Genomic DNA, 16,768 nt, shown 5'->3' on the forward strand with positions numbered 1-16,768 from the left:
TGTGTTATTTTAATAGTTCCTTTACTATTTTTTGAAACTAAACCTGTTTTGTATATTTATTCCCTCTTTCTATTATTTTTAAAAAGCTTTAAATGACTTTTTGGTATTCTTTATCCATTTTTCGATTAAAAGTTTGTTGAATTTTTTTCCAAACAAAACAAAATGAACCACTAACCCTTTTTTTAGATGTGTTGCAAACACTTACCTATTCTAGTACTTGTTCTTTAACTTTTTTATATGTATATTACTGTACAGTCTTCAATGTTTAATATAGTCATATAGTCAATAATTTATAGCTTCTGGGTTTGAATATTTTACTTAAGGGTAAGAAAAATATTTTGAATTTTTTCCTAAAACTCCTTAGATTTTACATGTTGATTTTTAATTGTCCTGAATATTGTTTGTGTAATGTGCGAAATAAGGCTCTATATTGGTTTTATTTCAAGTAATAGTGGTCCATGCACCTTATTTGTTGAATAAGCCTTATTTTACCCATTGATTTGAAATATCAACTTAATCATATATAGTTAGACATATATATATGTTTTTCTCTACAATACTCATTATATTTCATTGATCTACTTGATGATTACTGTGCTGGTGTCATGTTGGTTTAATTGCTGAGACTCTATAATGGATTTAAATTTTTTAATATTTTATAATGGATTTTGACTTTAAAAAAATAAAATTGATCTACAATGAAAAAAAAGAAAAAGAAAGAAGGAAATCTACCTTTTGCCACAAAAGGGATGGCACTGGAGAATATTAAGCTAAGTGAAAAAAGTCAGTCGGTGAAAGACAAATACCATATGATCTCATGTATAAATGGAATCTATGCAATAAAATAAACTAACAGAAAAAACCATACAAGTGCATTAAGAAATTGGAAATACAAGCTAACACAAGAAAACAATAAATATCACAGATTACGGATAGTTTTTTAATTAAATTTAATTTTTTCTGTATATTTCAATTTTTTTTACAATTAGTGTAGATTTACTATCATAACACACTAAAAATTCAGAGTCTATATTGTTTTGGTTCACATTGAGCATTGTCTTGGGTCTCTGGTTTTCTAGTCTTTTTATTTTTACATTTTTTTGATATATTAAAAAATTTTTAAAAATGTTTATTCTTATTTTTACATTTTAAATTAATTTATTATTAATTTTTAATTAATTAATTAATTTTTAAAAATACATTTGTCTCTGCCTTCCCCTCACCACTTACCCCTGCTCCCTACTCCGTCTCCCTCCCTCAATCCTTCCCCACGTTGGTTTTGTCCATGAGTCCTTTCTATATGTTCCTTGACTTGCCACATCCCTTCCTTTCCCCACGCCCACCACTCCCTCCTTCCATCTTGTCTCTGTTGGTTTCTTTTCCTTAGAGAGTTGCTGGTCTTATTTTCCTAGCATCTTTGTTTTGTTGGTTAGGTTCCATTTATAGGTGAGATCACATGGTATTTGTCTTTCACCCCCTGGCTTATTTCGCTTAGAATAATGCTCTCTAGTACCATCCATGCTGTCGCAAAGTGTAGTAGTTCTTTTTTTCTTTCTGCTGCGTAGTATTCCATTGTGTAAATCTACCAAATTTTTTTGATCCAATCATCTACTGATGGGCATTTAGGCTGCTTCCAACACTAGGCTATTGTAAATTGTGCTGCTATGAACATTGGGGTGCATAGGTTCTTTTGAATTGGCATTTTGGAATTCTTAGGGTACAGTCCCAGCAGGGGAATGACTGGATCAAAAGGCAGTTCCATTTTCAGCTTTTTGAGGAAATTCCACACTGCTTTCCACAATGGCTGCACCAGCCTGCATTCCCACCTAAAGTGTACAAGGGTTCCCTTTTCTTCACAGCCTCACCAGCACCTGTTGTTTGTTGATCTGTTTATGATAGCCATTCTGACTGGAGTGAGGTGGTATCTCATTGTGGTTTTGATCTGCATTTCTCTGATGGCTAGTGATGCTGAGCATCCTTTCAAATGTCTCTGGGCCCTCTGTATCTCCTCCTTGGAAAAGCATCTGCCCAGGTCCTTAGCCCATTTTTTGATTGGATCATTTGTCTTCTTGGAGTGGAGTCGAGAGAGTTCTTTATATATCTTGGAGATCAAAACTCTATCTGATGTATCATTAGCAAATATATTTTCCCATAGGGTAGGCTCCCTTTTCACTTTGCTGATGTTTTCCTTAGCCATGCAGAAGCTTCTTATTTTGATGAGGTCCCACTTGTTTATTCTTTCCTTTATGTCCCTTGCTTTAGGAGACATATCAGTGAAAAAATTGCTGCATGGGATATCTGAGAGTTTCCTGCCAGTGTTCTCCTCTAGGACTTTTATGGTGTTGCGACTTATATTTAAATCTTTTATCCATCATGAGTTTATTTTTGTGTATGGTGTCAGCTGATGATCCAATTTCAATATTTTGCATGTAGCCGTCCAGCTCTCCCAACACCATTTGTTGAAGAGGCTATTATTACTCCACTTTATCCTCTGTCGCCTTTGTCACATATTAGTTGCCCATATAGACCTGAGCTTATTTCTGGGCTTTCTATTCTGTTCCACCGGTCTATGGGTCTGTTCTTGTGCCAGTACCAGATTGCTTTCAGTATAGTGGCTTTGTAGTATAGTTTGATGTCCGGTAATATGATCCCTCCTACTTTGTGTTTCTTTCTCAAAATTGCTGAGGCTATTCCGGGTCGTTTATGGTTCCATATAAATTTTGAAATGTCTGTTCTATTTCTGTGAAATACGTCATTGGTATCTTAATAGGGATTGCGTTGAATCTATAAATGGCTTGGGGTAGCATGGACATTTTGATGATATTAATTCTTCCAATCCATGAGCACGGTATATGCTTCCATTTATTTGTATCTTCCTTAATTTCTTTCTTCAATGTTGTATAGTTTTCTGCATACAGGTCTTTTACCTCCTTGTTTAAATTTATTCCTAGATACTTTATTTATCTTCTTGCTATATCGAATGGTATTTTTTTTTTCTGATTTCTTCTTCTATTTCATTGCTGGTGTAGAAAAATGCCGTTGATTTTTGAATGTTGACTTTGTACCATGCTGTTTTGCCAAATTCACTTATTAGGTTGAGTAGTTATTCAGTGGAATCTATAGAGATTTCTATGTATAGTATATGTCATCTACAAACAATGATAGCTTTACTTCCTCCTTTCCTATTTGGGTGCCTTTTATTTCTTTTTCTTGTCTGACTGCTGTGGCTAAGACTTCCAAAACCATTTTGAAGAGAAGTGGTGAAAGCGGGCATCCTTGTCGTACTCCTGATCTTAGTGGGAAAGCTTTTAGTTTTTGCCCATTGAGTATGATGTTGGCTGTAGGTTTTTCATATATGGCCTTAATTACGTCAAGGAGTACCCCAGTTATTCCCATTTTGCTGAGTGTTTTGATCATAAATGGGTGCCGGACCTTATAGAATGCTTTTTCTGTGTCTCTCGAGATGATCGTGTGGTTTTTGTCTTTACTTTTATTTATGTGATGTATTACGTTGATTGATTTTCTTATATTGAACCATCCCTGCATTCCTGGGATGAATTCCACTTGATCACCGTGGATAATCTTTCGAATGTAATGCTGGATGCGGTTTGCCAATATTTTGTTGAGAATTTTATCATCTATGTTCATCAGCGAAATTGGCCTGTAGTTTTCTTTCTTTGCAGGCTCTTTATCTCGTTTGGGGATTACGGTGATGCTGGCCTCATAAAAAGAGTCTGGGAGTCTTCCTTCCTCTTGGATTTTTTGGAATAGTCTGAGAAGAACCTCCGTTAGCTCTTCCTGTAATGTTTTGTAAAATTCAACTATGAAACCATCCGGCCCAGGGCTTTTGTGTGCTGGGAGTTTCTTGATTACTGCTTCAATTTCCCTAGCTGTTTTTGGTCTGTTCAAGCTTTCTGTTTCTTCTTTCTTCAATGTTGGAAGATTATAATTTTCTAGAAATTTGTCCATTTCATCAAGGTTTTCAAATTTCTTGGCATATAATTCTTCATAGTAGTTTCTGACAAGCCTTTGTATTTTTGTGGTATCAGTTGTTATTTCTCTTCTTTCATTTCTGATATTATTAATTTGGGTCCTCTCCCTTTATTTCTTGATGAGTCTGCTTAAAGGCTTGTCGATTTTATTTATTGTCAAAGAACCAGCTTCTGGATTGGTTGATCCTCTGAATTGTTCTTTGCTTCTCTATGTCATTCAGTTCTGCTCTAATCTTGACTATTTCCTTCTTTCTATTTACTCTGGCATTTATTTGTTGTTGTTTGTCCAGTTCTTGAAGTTGTAGTGTTAGGTCTTTTACTTGAAATGTTTCTATCTTTTTTAGGTAAGTTAGTATTGCTATGAACTTCCCTCTCAGGACTGCCTTTGCTGTGTCCCATAGGTTTTGGACTGTTGTCTGTTCATTTTCGTTTGTTTCCATGAATTTTTTGATTTCTTCTCTTATCTCATTATTGACCCATTCATTGTTTAATAGTCTACTGTTCAGTGTCCAGGAGTTTGCAAGTTTTTGAAGTTTCTCTTTGAGGTTGATTTCCAGCTTCAAGCCTTTGTGGTCCAAGATAAATCTTGGTATTATTTCAATTTTCCTGAATTTGCTGAGGCTTGCTTTGTGTCCTATCATGTGGTCGGTCTATCTTTGAAAAAATTTCATGCACATTTGAAAAGTGGATGTATTTTCCTTCTTTGGGATGTAAGGTTCTATCTATGTCAGTTAAGTCGATTTGATTCAGTGCATCATTCAGCTCCACAATATCCTTATTGATGTTTTGTTTGGAAGATCTGTCCATTTTTGACAGTGGGCTGTTAACATCCCCTACTATCAGTGTGGTACTGTCTATATGTTTTTAGAAGTCATCCAAGATTTTCCTTATATATTTGAGTGCTCCTATGTTGGGTGCATATAAATTTACAATGTTTATGTCTTGTTGATAGATTCTTCCTTTAAGTACTATAAAGTGTCCCTCTGGGTCTCTTTTTATGGCCTTTGTTTTGATATCTATTTTTTCTGATATAAGTATTGCAACCCCTACTTTCTTCTCTTGCCCATTTGCCTGGAATATTTTTTTCCATCCCTTTACTTTCAGTCTGTGTAGGTCTTTTGCTCTGAGGTGGGTCTCTTGTAGGCAGCATATGTGTGGATCATGTGTTTTTATCCATTCAGCTATCCTATGTCTTTTGATTGGGGCATTTAGTCTATTTACATTGAGAGTTATTACTGATAGAAACCTATTCATTTCTTCTCTTTGTACCTGTGTTTTTCTTCTTTTCACTCTTTTTCTTCACCTTCTTAAATCAGTCCCTTTAGCATATCTTGCAGTGCTGGTTTCGTGGAGACGTATTCTTTTAGCCTTCTTTTGTCTGGGAAACTCCGTATTTCCCCTTCCATTTTAATTGAGAGCCTTGCTGGGTAGAGCAGCCTTGGCTCTAGGCCCTTGCTTTTCACGACTTGCAATATTTGTTGCCATTCCCTTTTGGCTTTTGTGTTTCTGTTTAGAAGTCAGCTCCTGGGGTGTATCAGGGCCCCCTTGTATGTTACTTTCTCCTTCTCCCTTGCTGCCTTGAGGATTCTCTCTTTGTCCTTGATAGTTGCCATTTTAATGGTGATGTGTCTTGGAGTGGACCTCCTTGGGTCCCTCTTGAATGGGGCCCTCTCTGCCTCCTGAATGCATGAGACCTTTTCTTTCCTCAAGTTGGGGAAATTTTTCATCATTACTTTTTTGAGGAGGTTCTCTCTCTCTTGCTCCTCTTCTCACCTTCTGGTATCCCTATACGGATATTATTGTGTTTCATATTGTCCTGCATTTCCCTAAATGCCTCTTCGTTCTTTTTGCATCTTTTTTCCATTTCTTGTTCTTTCTCTGAGCTTTTTTCTACCTTATCCTTCTTCTCGCTGATTTGATCCTCAGCTTCATCTAGCCTGCTTTTGATTCCTTCTGCTGTGTTCAATTCAGAAATGGTATGCTTCATATCTTTTTGTGTCTTTTTGATAGTTTCTATGTCCTTTTCCAGTTTGATATTATTTTATGTAAGGACCTGATAGTTTCTCTGCAGTTTCTCATAGTTGTCTTTGAGCCGGGTGAGCTCATTGAGCTTCCTTGGAGCCATTGTTTCGAATTCAATATCCTATAGTTCGCTTGCCTCTTTTTCACTTAGCTCTCTCTGTGGGGATTCCTCCTTTCCCCTCATTTGGGGGGAACTTCTTTTTCTTTTCATTTTTGTGCGAGTCTATATTCATTCATTCATTCATGTATTTATTTTTGCTTCTGCTTCAATTGATCCATCTAGATTTCTTGACTTTGTTGATTAAACTTCTATGGTAGTAGGCGGGTCTTTTTATTTATTTATTTTTTCTTTAGTCTGCCTCTGATGATGTCAGTTGTTGACCCTATCTGACCTTGAGTTGGTTGTTTGGGCCTTCCAGGAGTCTACTCTCTGTTTCTGACTCCTGCTTTGGGCAGTTCTGTGACCCCTTCAGCCAGTGATCTACTATTTCTGTGGATTGGTCTGCACTCTCACTCCAGGTCACCTGGGTAAGCTCCCTGGCCCAGGTAGGGACTTCTGCCAGCTTGGGCATGCCCACGTCCTGGTCTGGATGGGCAGGTGCTCTCGCCTCAGCCCCTGGCTAGCGTACTCGCCTGACATCCTGCGCTCACCTTCAGCCCGGTGCGCACCCCCGCACTGGTCAGTTCAGTGTCTTCTATTATGTGCTTTCCACACTTTTGGCTCTTTGGGGGCTTGGCCTGCCCGCGGAAAATGGAGACTAGGGAAATGGGAAGAAGACAGCTCCGGGACTCTCTGGTAAACCTGTATCTAGGCTCTCCCCCAGGGCCTCTGGGCAGCTCTGTGACCCCTTCGGCTAGGTATCCACTAATTCTGTGGACAGTAATCCCGTACCTTCTAGCTCCCACCCTGCTTCTGCCTCTTTGGGGGTGGGGCCTGCCTGCAAATGGGGACTACCTAATGCGGAGGGACTCTCCTCCGGGGATCTCAGATAATCCTCCAGTTCTTTCCCCAACCCCTCCGTCTTTAGTCTCTCCACAAGGGTCTCTAATCAGCTGTGTGTCCCCTTTGGCCAGGGATCCTCTATTTCTTCCAGCCAGTCTGTACTCAGTCCACACGCCCACAAGCTGTGCGCTGAGCATTCAAAAGGCAGGTTAATTGATTCTCTTCTGCCTGGGCGAGGTTGTAGCTGCAGAGTGGGAGGTGCGTTATGACCAGGGCTCTGCTGGCCACAGTCTCAGTTCTCTTCACAAAGTTTTCCTCGCCAATCTTTCCTCAGGCACCAGCCCACTCTCCTGCCGCCTCTACCCAGAGATCAAGGAAGGCAGCTGCCACTGCAAATTTTTGCGTTGGGCCTTTCAATGTCTCTTTGCATCTCCAGCCACCTGCCTCTGGCAGAGAGCGCCCCTAAGCTTTTCAGGGTTGCGTTTTGTTTGTGCATTTTTCTGGTTTCAGCTGCTGTAGTCTAGGGGTCCCTGTTTATGGTTCAGACCCTGTTCTTCCCAGGGGGATCCAACTAGCCATTTCAATGTCCCTCTGGTGCTGGTACCCATGGGTGCCCAGCCCACCCTCTCGAGCCTCCGCCGCACTTCTCATCTGTTAGGATGTGTGAAAGTTGACTCCACTGTCTGTCCACAGCTCCAGTGCTCTTCTCCCTCTATCATTCATTTGTTTTCCAGGTGATTTCTCCACTATTTAGTCACAATTCCATTTTGGTCTTGGGAGGAGGTCCGCGTGACTCCCATTCACTCTTCCGCCATCTTTTTTCCCCCATGTTTTCTTCTTTGTAATCATAAAGGGGTGCTGGGTTTTGTCAAATGCATATTCTGCATCACTTGAGACAATCATTTATTTTCCTCCTTTATTCTATTAATGTGGTTATATTAATTTTCATATGTTAAACCACTCCTGCATTCTTGGGATACAACCCTCTTAGTGGTGGTATATATTCCTTTAAATATGCTGCTGAATTCAGTTTACTAGTAGTTTTTTGAGAAGTTTTCCATCTATATTCATTTGCGATATTCATATACAGTTTTATTTTCTTATAGTGTCTTTGTCTGGCTTAGTTTTCAGGGTTACACTGACCTTACAAAATGAATTAAGAAGTATTCTCTCTTCCTTTCTTTAGTAGAGTTCAAGAAATATTGGTGTTAATTCTTTAAATGTTTGTTAGATTTCACCAGTGAAACCATCTGGTCTTGGGTTTATCCTTGTTGGGTAGTTATTAGTGATTTAGTCTCTTAGTTGTTATAAGTTGTTCAGAGTTTCTATTTATTAATTCAGTTTTCATAGTTTGTTTCTAGGAAAGTATGTTTTGCCGAGGTTGTCAGGCTGATGTGCATTTCTTCAGAGTATTCACTTATAATCCTTTTTATTACTCTAAGTTCAGGAGTAATGCCCTGTTTTTCTGACTTTAATTACTTGCATCTTCTCCTTTTTTTTTTCTTTTTAATTAAATTTTTATTTTGAGATAAGTGCAGCATCACATGCAATTTAAGAAATAATACGAAGAAATCCCATATACCCTTCACCCAGTTTTCCTCAGTGGCAACCTCTTACAAAACTCTAGTACAACAGCACAAGCAGGATAAGTGACATTTATACCATCAAGATACCAAAGATTTCTACCACCACAAGGATCCTTCAAGTTACCCTTTCATAGCTACACACATTTTCTCCCTACCTCCACCTTCTCCTTAACCTCTGGCACTCACTAATCTGTCTTCCTTTCTCAAAATATGTCATTTCAAAAATTTTATGTAAATAGAATCATACACTATTGTTTGTTTTCTTCAATCAGCAGGATTGCCTGGAGATTCATCTATGTTGTTGTACATATCAACAGTCTTTTCCTTTTTATTGCTGAGTGGTTTTCCATGGCTTGAATGTACAGTACCACAAATAGTGTATCCAGTCCTCCTTTAAAAGACATCTGGGTTGTTTCCAGTTTTGGGGCTATTATAAATAAAGGTTCCATGAATAATCATGTAACAGATTTTATGTGGACAGACTTTTTAATTCCTCTGGGATAAATGTCCAAGAGTGCAATTGCTGGGTCATATGGTAATTGAAAGTTTATCTGTTGAAGTAAGTTGCAAAGTGTTTCCAGTGTGGCCATAACCATTGTACATTGCCACCAGCACTGAATGAGGAATCCAGTTTCTCTGCATCTTTTTAAAAAATTAATCTAGCTAAAGATTTGTCATTTTTTATCATTTCAAACAACAAAATTTTGATTTCATTGATTCCCGCTATTGTTTTTCTATTCTTCATTTCACCTCTATCTGCTATAATCTTTATTATTTCCTTCCTACTACTAGCTATGGCTTAAGTGTGCTCTTCTTTTTCTAGTTCCTAAAGGTGTAAAGTTAGGTTATTTATCAGAGGGTTTTTTTCTTTTTTATGTGGTCATTTACAGATATAAATTTCTTACTGAGAACTGCCTTTGTAGTATCCTATAGGTTTTCACATGATGTCTTTTCTTTTTTATTTATCTTTAAGTATTATCCAATTCCTCTTGCTATTTCTTCCTTTACCCATTGTTAAGTGTACATAGATTAATTGCAACATATTCCTCAATTTTCCATTTACCTTCTGTTAATGATTTATACTTTCATCATTGTGGTTAGAGAAGATACTTTGTCTAATTTCAGTCTTCTAAAATGTATTGACATTTTTTTTTTTGTTGACTATATCACCTATACTGGAGAATATTCCATGTGTATACACATACAGAACACTGTTTGGTCTACTTGGTTTATAGTGCTGTTTGCATTCTCTATTTCTTTGTTGTTCTTTCCATAATTAAAAATGCAGTATTTAAGTCTCCAACTATTATTTTAGAACTATTTTAGAGTGTGTAATTTTCACATCTACTTGGTGGATTAACCTTTTTATCAATGTCATGTTTTTCTTTGTCTCTTGTAACAGTTTGACTTAAAGTCTGTTTCATTTGATTTCATTATAGCCATCTCAGCTCTCTTTTGGTTACTATTTACATAGAATAGTGATTTTGATATTTTCACTTTCAATCTACTGATATTTTTTTCTACTGATATTTTTTTTCTACAGATATTTCCTTTGGGCTTAAAGTATATCTCTTATAAACAATATATTGTTGAATTATGTTTCTTTTATCATTCTGCCAATCTCCGCCTTTAATTGGAGAGTGGAATGCATTTACATTTAAATTAATTACTAATAAAGAAGTACTTATTCCTACCATTTTGCAGTTTTATATATATTTTATACTTTTTGTTCCTCATTTCCTATATTACTGACTTATTTTGTGTTTAATTGTTTTTTTTTGGTAGAGAATTGTTTTATTTGCTTCTCACTTCCTTTTTTTGCACATTTTAAAGTTATTTTCTTAGTTAGCCTAGCAGTTACAATTAATATCTTAAATTTTTAACAATCTAGTTTGAATTAATACCAACTTAGCTTCAATATTACATAAGATCTGTGTTCCTATACAGCTTCATCCTTACCTGTTTATGCTGTTATTGTTACACATTACATCTTTTTTTAAAGTATATTTTATTGATTATGCTATTACAGTTGTTCCCATTTTTTTCTCCCTTTTATCTCCCATGCCCTGCACCACCCTGCCCTCCTGCACTCCCCGCTCCTTAGTTCACATCCGTGGCTTGTACATATAAGTTTTGTGGCTTCTCCATTTCCTATACTATTTTTAACCTCCCCCTGTCTACTTTGTGCTTACCAGTTATGCTTCTTATTCCCTGTACCTTTCCCCCATTCCTCTCCTTCCCCCTCCCAGCTGATAACCCTCTGTGTGATCTCCATTTCTGTGATTCTGTTCCTGTTCTAGTTGTTCGCTTAGTTTGTTTTTGTTTTTTAGGTTCAGTTGTTGAGAGCTGTGAGTTTGTTGTCATTTTACTGTTCATAGCTTTGATCTTCTTTTTCATAGATACATCCCCTGAACATTTCATAAAATATGGGCTTGGTGATGATGAACTTCTTTAACTTGACCTTACTTGGGAAGCACTTTACCTGCCCTTCCATTCTAAATGACAACTTTGCTGGATAGACTAATCTTGGATGTATGTCCTTGCCTTTCATGACTTTGAATACTTCTTTCTGTCCTCTTCTTGCCTGCAAGGTTTCTTTTGAGAAATCAGCTCATAGTCTTATGGGAACTCCTTCGTAGGGAACTGTATCCTTTTCTTTTGCTGCTTTTAAGATTCTCTCCTTATCTTTTATCTTGGGTAATTTAATTATGACATGTCTTGGTGTGCTCCTCCTTGGGTCCAACTTCTTTGGGACTCTCTGAGCTTCCTGAACTTGCACGTCTAGTTCCTTCACCAGATTGGGAAGTTTTCCTTCATTACTTGTTCAAATAAATTTTCAACTTCTTGCTCCTCTTCTTCTCCTTCTGGCACCCCTATGATTCTAATGTTGGAACATTTACAGTTGTCCTGTAAGTTCCTAAGCCTCTCCTTACTTTTTGGAATTCTTGTTTCTTCATTCTGTTCCAGTTGGATGTTTATTTTTTCTAAATCACTGATTTGAGTCCCGGTTTCCTTTCCTTCACTGTTGGTTCCCTGTATATTTTTCTGTATTTCACTTTGTATAGCCTTCATTTCTTTCTTCATTTGGTGACCATACTCAACCAATTCTGTGAGCATTCTGATCCCTGGTGTGTTTTGAACTCTGCATATGATAGGTTGTCTATCTCTTCTTCACTTAGTTATTTTTCTGGAGTTTTAATCTGTTTTTTCATTAGGGCCATATTTCTTTCTCTCAGCACACCTGTTATGTTGTAAGGGGCAGAGCCTTTTGTATTCACCAGGGAGCGCCAACTTTCTTTGCTGGGTTGTGGTGCTATCTGTGGGGGAGGTGACAGAGAGGGAACAATGCCACTTTCTTGGCTCCCGCCCCACTTTCCATCACTTCTTTTGCTTCCCAGAAGCCAATCGTGCCCTTTCAGGTGCTGATTCCCAGGTGAGTGTGCCTGTGTATGTTCTAGGATCCTGTGGGCCTCTCCAATGAACTCTTTTGTGAGAATGAGAGTTTCTCCTGCCTTTGCAATACCCACAGGATTTTACAGCTACAGGTTTTTGAGTCTTTAGTTTCCCAATCAGCCAACCCCCACTTCACCTACGTGGTCCATCGCCTTGCCGCAGTTCTGCTTTGCCTGGCTGCCCATCTCTTTCCCTCCTACCTGTCTGAATGAATATTTCTTTAAGTCCTTGGTTTTTGGATTTCCATGCAGATTGATTTTCTGGACATTCTGATTGTTTTATATATATAGGTTGTTATCCTTCTTTTGGTTATGCAAGGAAGCGTTTCTACCTACACCTCCATCTTGGCTGGAACTGCCAAATTATATATTCATACACTGTGTTCCAATCAACATAGATTTAGTTTTTTAAATATAATTATCTTTTGAATGATATAGAAAAATAGGAATTACAAACCAACAAAACAATAATGCTAACTTTTATATTTACCTACTGTACTAGATTCCCAGGACTGCCATAACAAATTACCACAAACTGTGTAGCTTAAAACAACAGAAACTTATTCTCTCACAGTTCTGTAGCCTGAAAACTAGGTATCAGCGGTTTAGATTCCTTCTGGGGGGCTCTGGGGCAGGGATGGTGAGTGGCAAAGGGCTCATAAGGCTCTTTCTTCATGTGACAAACACCATTAGCTGGATTCCATAGAGAGTTTTGGACTACTAGACTGGAAGGGCAGAGCATGGGCCAAGAAAGTCACATAGGGCTCCTTCCTAATAATTTACTTACTCGTAGCTTACAAGGGAATGTAGAAAGTAAGAAGACAGCTCTGTGTGTCTGTGTATGTGTGTGTGTGTGTATGTGTGTGTGTACTCTCTGTCGGGGAGAACAGTCATCTCATTGGGAGTTTGACTTGAAAGACATAGAGATATGGACTATTATAGAGGGCCCCTGCATTCCCACAGAATGGGGAAATTTGTGGGTTAATGTTAAGTGTATAAGTCTAGGGAATTTCCATAGGAACACACCCCTTCTTCCTGTCTGTACTATCTAGCTATTGACAGATACAATGCATATATGTGTGTTTTGGATGGAGGGGTGGTATGGAGAGAAAAAAAGTTATTCCACCTTGTTATACTGAACTATCCAACGTCAGAGCCATTTTCTGTTCATCACAATACTGTCCTGATGGGATCCTACTGCTACTAAGAAATAAGCAGGATAGTTCTAGGGGCACAATGGACACAGACTAATAGAGACTAGTGGTTTGATCTTTTCTCCTGTTCCCATATCATTTCCAGCCTGATATAAAGCATATATCATTCCATTAAGGTACCATAAAATATGAACTAGCCAAAAAAATCAATAATGCCAGGGATTATTAAGGTCCATTAATGTAGAAACTAATCACAGCAAATACATTGCTTAGCACAGGTGGCTTTATCTCCCTTCGTGCTCTTATGTCTACCTTCTCCATGGTGTCATCACCAAAGTTTTTGACTACATAGCAATCATTCCTGAAAAGAGAAAGCAGGGGGTCATCTGAACCCTGGGAACACTGACATTAAGCAGTTTAGCTGTTAAGAGGCAGAGGGTGAGGCAGAGCTCTCACCTGCAGTATTTGGTCCAAGTGCAGGCAATCCCAACAAGTTTACCATGAAGGGTTCTCTAGAATGGAGTCATTCTAGCCACCTGGAGATGATTGGCAGACCCATGCCCTCTAATGGTTTTGCCACTGCCTCACAACTCCAAAACAACAGTATTTTTGGGGGGTAGGTAAAAGGCCTGCAAAAAAGGAAAGAGCAGAATCTAATCTAATCTAATGCTTACCTCCCTCCTTCACCTTAGCACTGAAGTTCTATCAGTCTTACCAGCTGAGGCGGCAGCAACAGCAGCAGCGGCAATACAAGGCAAGATTCCAGGAAGGTAATATGAAGATAGTGCCAGAAAAGAATCCTGGCAGATATCATTTTGGTGGAAAGTAGTACAGTTACTAAGCCTCCTTGTACTCTGTACTCCATCCCTTCACACCCACTCTTGAGATTTTTCTTCCCATCTAACAGACATTGTTCAAGTATTTGATATTTTGATGTGTAGAAATCCCTTTGCCTCTGCCTCTCTGACCCAAACCCTCTACCATCTTTCTTTCTCTGATATTTTTCTGTTGGCACTCCCAGGGCCAGATAAAACACTTAAGTTCAAGGTCAGCTTTCTGCTTGTTGAACATAAAAGCATTCAAATACACGAAGATGAGAAAGTGATAAAAGCATTTGATTAGACAACAGCACACTGTGTAGGGACACCATCTTCTTCCTCCACATGAACTCTACTTGCAAATAAACTCTAGTAATAAACACTACTTGTAAATAACATTGCATATGGAATAGAGGGATGGTTAGATGGATGGATGGGTGGATAGCTAGTTAGTTTGCTAGATAACACAGAGGGTGAGGGCATGTGTATGCAGATATGTATATAAGTATATAAACACTTTGGTTTCTAAGTGTTTAAAACTGTATAGGATGATAAGAAATAGTCTGTTATCTGGGGAATTTCATTTATATCCACTAAACAAATGACTGAATAGAGAAGATATGGATCTCCGTGACAAGTCACAGTGAAGTAGGGCTATTAAAAGAGTACTTCAGGAATCATGGAGCAAGGACCTCCAAAAATCTACTCCTGAATAAAACCAATAAGAAGACTTGCAAAAAATAATCAAAATCAACTTTTGCAGAACTCTGGAATAATTCAAAGGCTTGCAACAATCCACAAGCATTTATCAAAAAAAAAAAAAAAAAAAGGCTGAACATCTGTGAGAGCAGTGAGCTTCGTGGTGTTTTAACTTGTCCTATTCCAGTTCCCTTGTCCTTGGTTCCACAATAGCCTTGAAAAATAACAGCCTGACAAGTACAGCAGTTGTGAAAATCAGAAGCCTAGCAGTCACTGGAGGGGGAAAGACTCAGTTTCAGATCCCCCAAAAGCTCCACTTCTAGAGAATAGTCACAATCTGACCTGACAGTTCTTGGAAAAAAACTCTCACACAAACTCATCTTTACTTGACCTGCCTGCCTCAGAGCTCGTTCCATGAAAAAGGTTTTTTTTTTCCTTGACAGTCTTTTTTTTTTTTTTAGAGCAGCTTTGAGTTTAGAGAAAAACTTAAAAGTATCGCGTTCCCATATTACCACTGTTCCTTCCTGTCTCCCCTCCACAGTTTTCCCGTATTATTAATGTTTTGCATTGGTATGGTACATTTGTTACATGAGGAACCAATATGGATACATTGTTTACAAGAGGGTTCATTCTTTTTTTTGTCTGTCACAACAAAGTTTATTATGAAAACAGGCTGGTATGGAGACAAGGGGACAGACAAGTATATAGAGATAGGGTGGCAAGATGAAATAGTGTAGCTTCTTCACATGGATCCCATACTCACTAAGGGCATAGGTCAAGTCCTCCATGGTTAGAGTGTACTTGTGTCCTTGATCTTGCTCAGGGAGCTGCCAGAGGCTGTGCCCTTCATCTCACATGCTGTAGTACATCGTTGGCAATATCTGAGATGAATTTCTGAGCAGCTAGGGAGATGAGCCAAATTATGTGAGGATCTGAGGCCTCAAAGCCAGCATGGTTCAGGTAGTAATTGGTCACTGCATCTGGGATTGTAGGTGTGTATGTAATCCTCTAGCTGCATCAGGGAGTCAACCAGAGGTGTGCTAGGCACCAGCAGCTTCACGTGTCCATTGGCTGAACTTGGCAGCACATAAACCCCCTTAGACATGGCCCCCTCTGGGGACACCGCCCAGCCAGCTGAAACCTGAGCTTCCGACACCACTTACTCTACTCCCCAGCCCGGGCCTCCAACTCCAGGCCTCCCTGCTGTCCCTGTGCAGCTGGCTTTGTTCTCCGTAGAGGTGCCTGGCAGTAGAGGACAAGATCACAGATGATGGCCTGGGGCCTCAGGCAACATAGGACTGTGGGAGAACTTCACTCTTTTCAACTGTACATTCTACTTGGGTTTTGAGGAATGCATAATGCATGTATCTACCACTATCGTGTCATACAGAGTTTTTACTGTCCTAAATATCCCCAGTGTTCCATGTATTCATCTCTTCTTTTCTCCTTCTAAACTAGTGGCAATCATTGATCTTTTTACTGTCTCGATAGTTTTGCCTTTTCTTGAATGTCATATGAATAGAATTATACAGTATGCAGTCTTCTCAGACTTCCCCCTCTTCACTTAGCAATATGCATTTAAGATTCTTCCATGTCTTTTTGTGACTTGATTGCTCATTTTTTTTAAATTTCTTTATTTCTGAATAGTGCCCCTTGGAGTTGGACTTGAATAGGTTGCGTAAACTTATGTGATTGCTGTGGAAAGTACCCTTCTATTAGAATTGCATTTTAAAAACATTTAGTGACCCTTTTTACTCCAAAAGACATTAAGAACAAAGAATGTTAGACCAAATTTCATTCAACTTATTTTCAAGGAACCTCAGTCAATGCAGCTTTCATTTTAAACAATACTTCAGAAGAAAATTCATGAAGTTGTTTTTTAATAAATGTATGGATTTCAGAAATAAAATTTGAATTTATAATTTATACATTATTTTATGAAGATTCAACTCAACTGTATAGACTACTAAAACTGTCCAGACATTAGTCAGGTCAATGAAAAGATCTCATGTATGAAACAATGTGTACCTGTCACTACCCTGTTCAAATATTACTCCTTCTGAGAAGACTTGCTGGATTCTAAAGAGACAGATATAATTATT

The 16,768-nt window shown here is 38.4% G+C and overlaps 2 pseudogenes; both read right to left on the minus strand.

Annotated features, from left to right (window-relative positions):
* The window catches only part of LOC129065024 (prohibitin 1-like), a 35,156-nt pseudogene extending 21,505 nt beyond the window's left edge, over window positions 1-13,651 (minus strand).
* Window positions 13,652-15,292: 1,641 nt separating this feature from the next.
* On the minus strand, window positions 15,293-15,912 carry LOC129065025 (transcription initiation factor TFIID subunit 10-like; annotated as a pseudogene).
* Between the last annotated feature and the right edge of the window lie 856 nt (window positions 15,913-16,768).

The sequence above is a fragment of the Pteronotus mesoamericanus genome, unplaced genomic scaffold, assembly GCF_021234165.1.
Source record: "Pteronotus mesoamericanus isolate MK-2021 breed Mesoamerican mustached bat unplaced genomic scaffold, CSHL_Meso_final contig_173, whole genome shotgun sequence".
Lineage (NCBI taxonomy): Eukaryota > Metazoa > Chordata > Mammalia > Chiroptera > Mormoopidae > Pteronotus > Pteronotus mesoamericanus.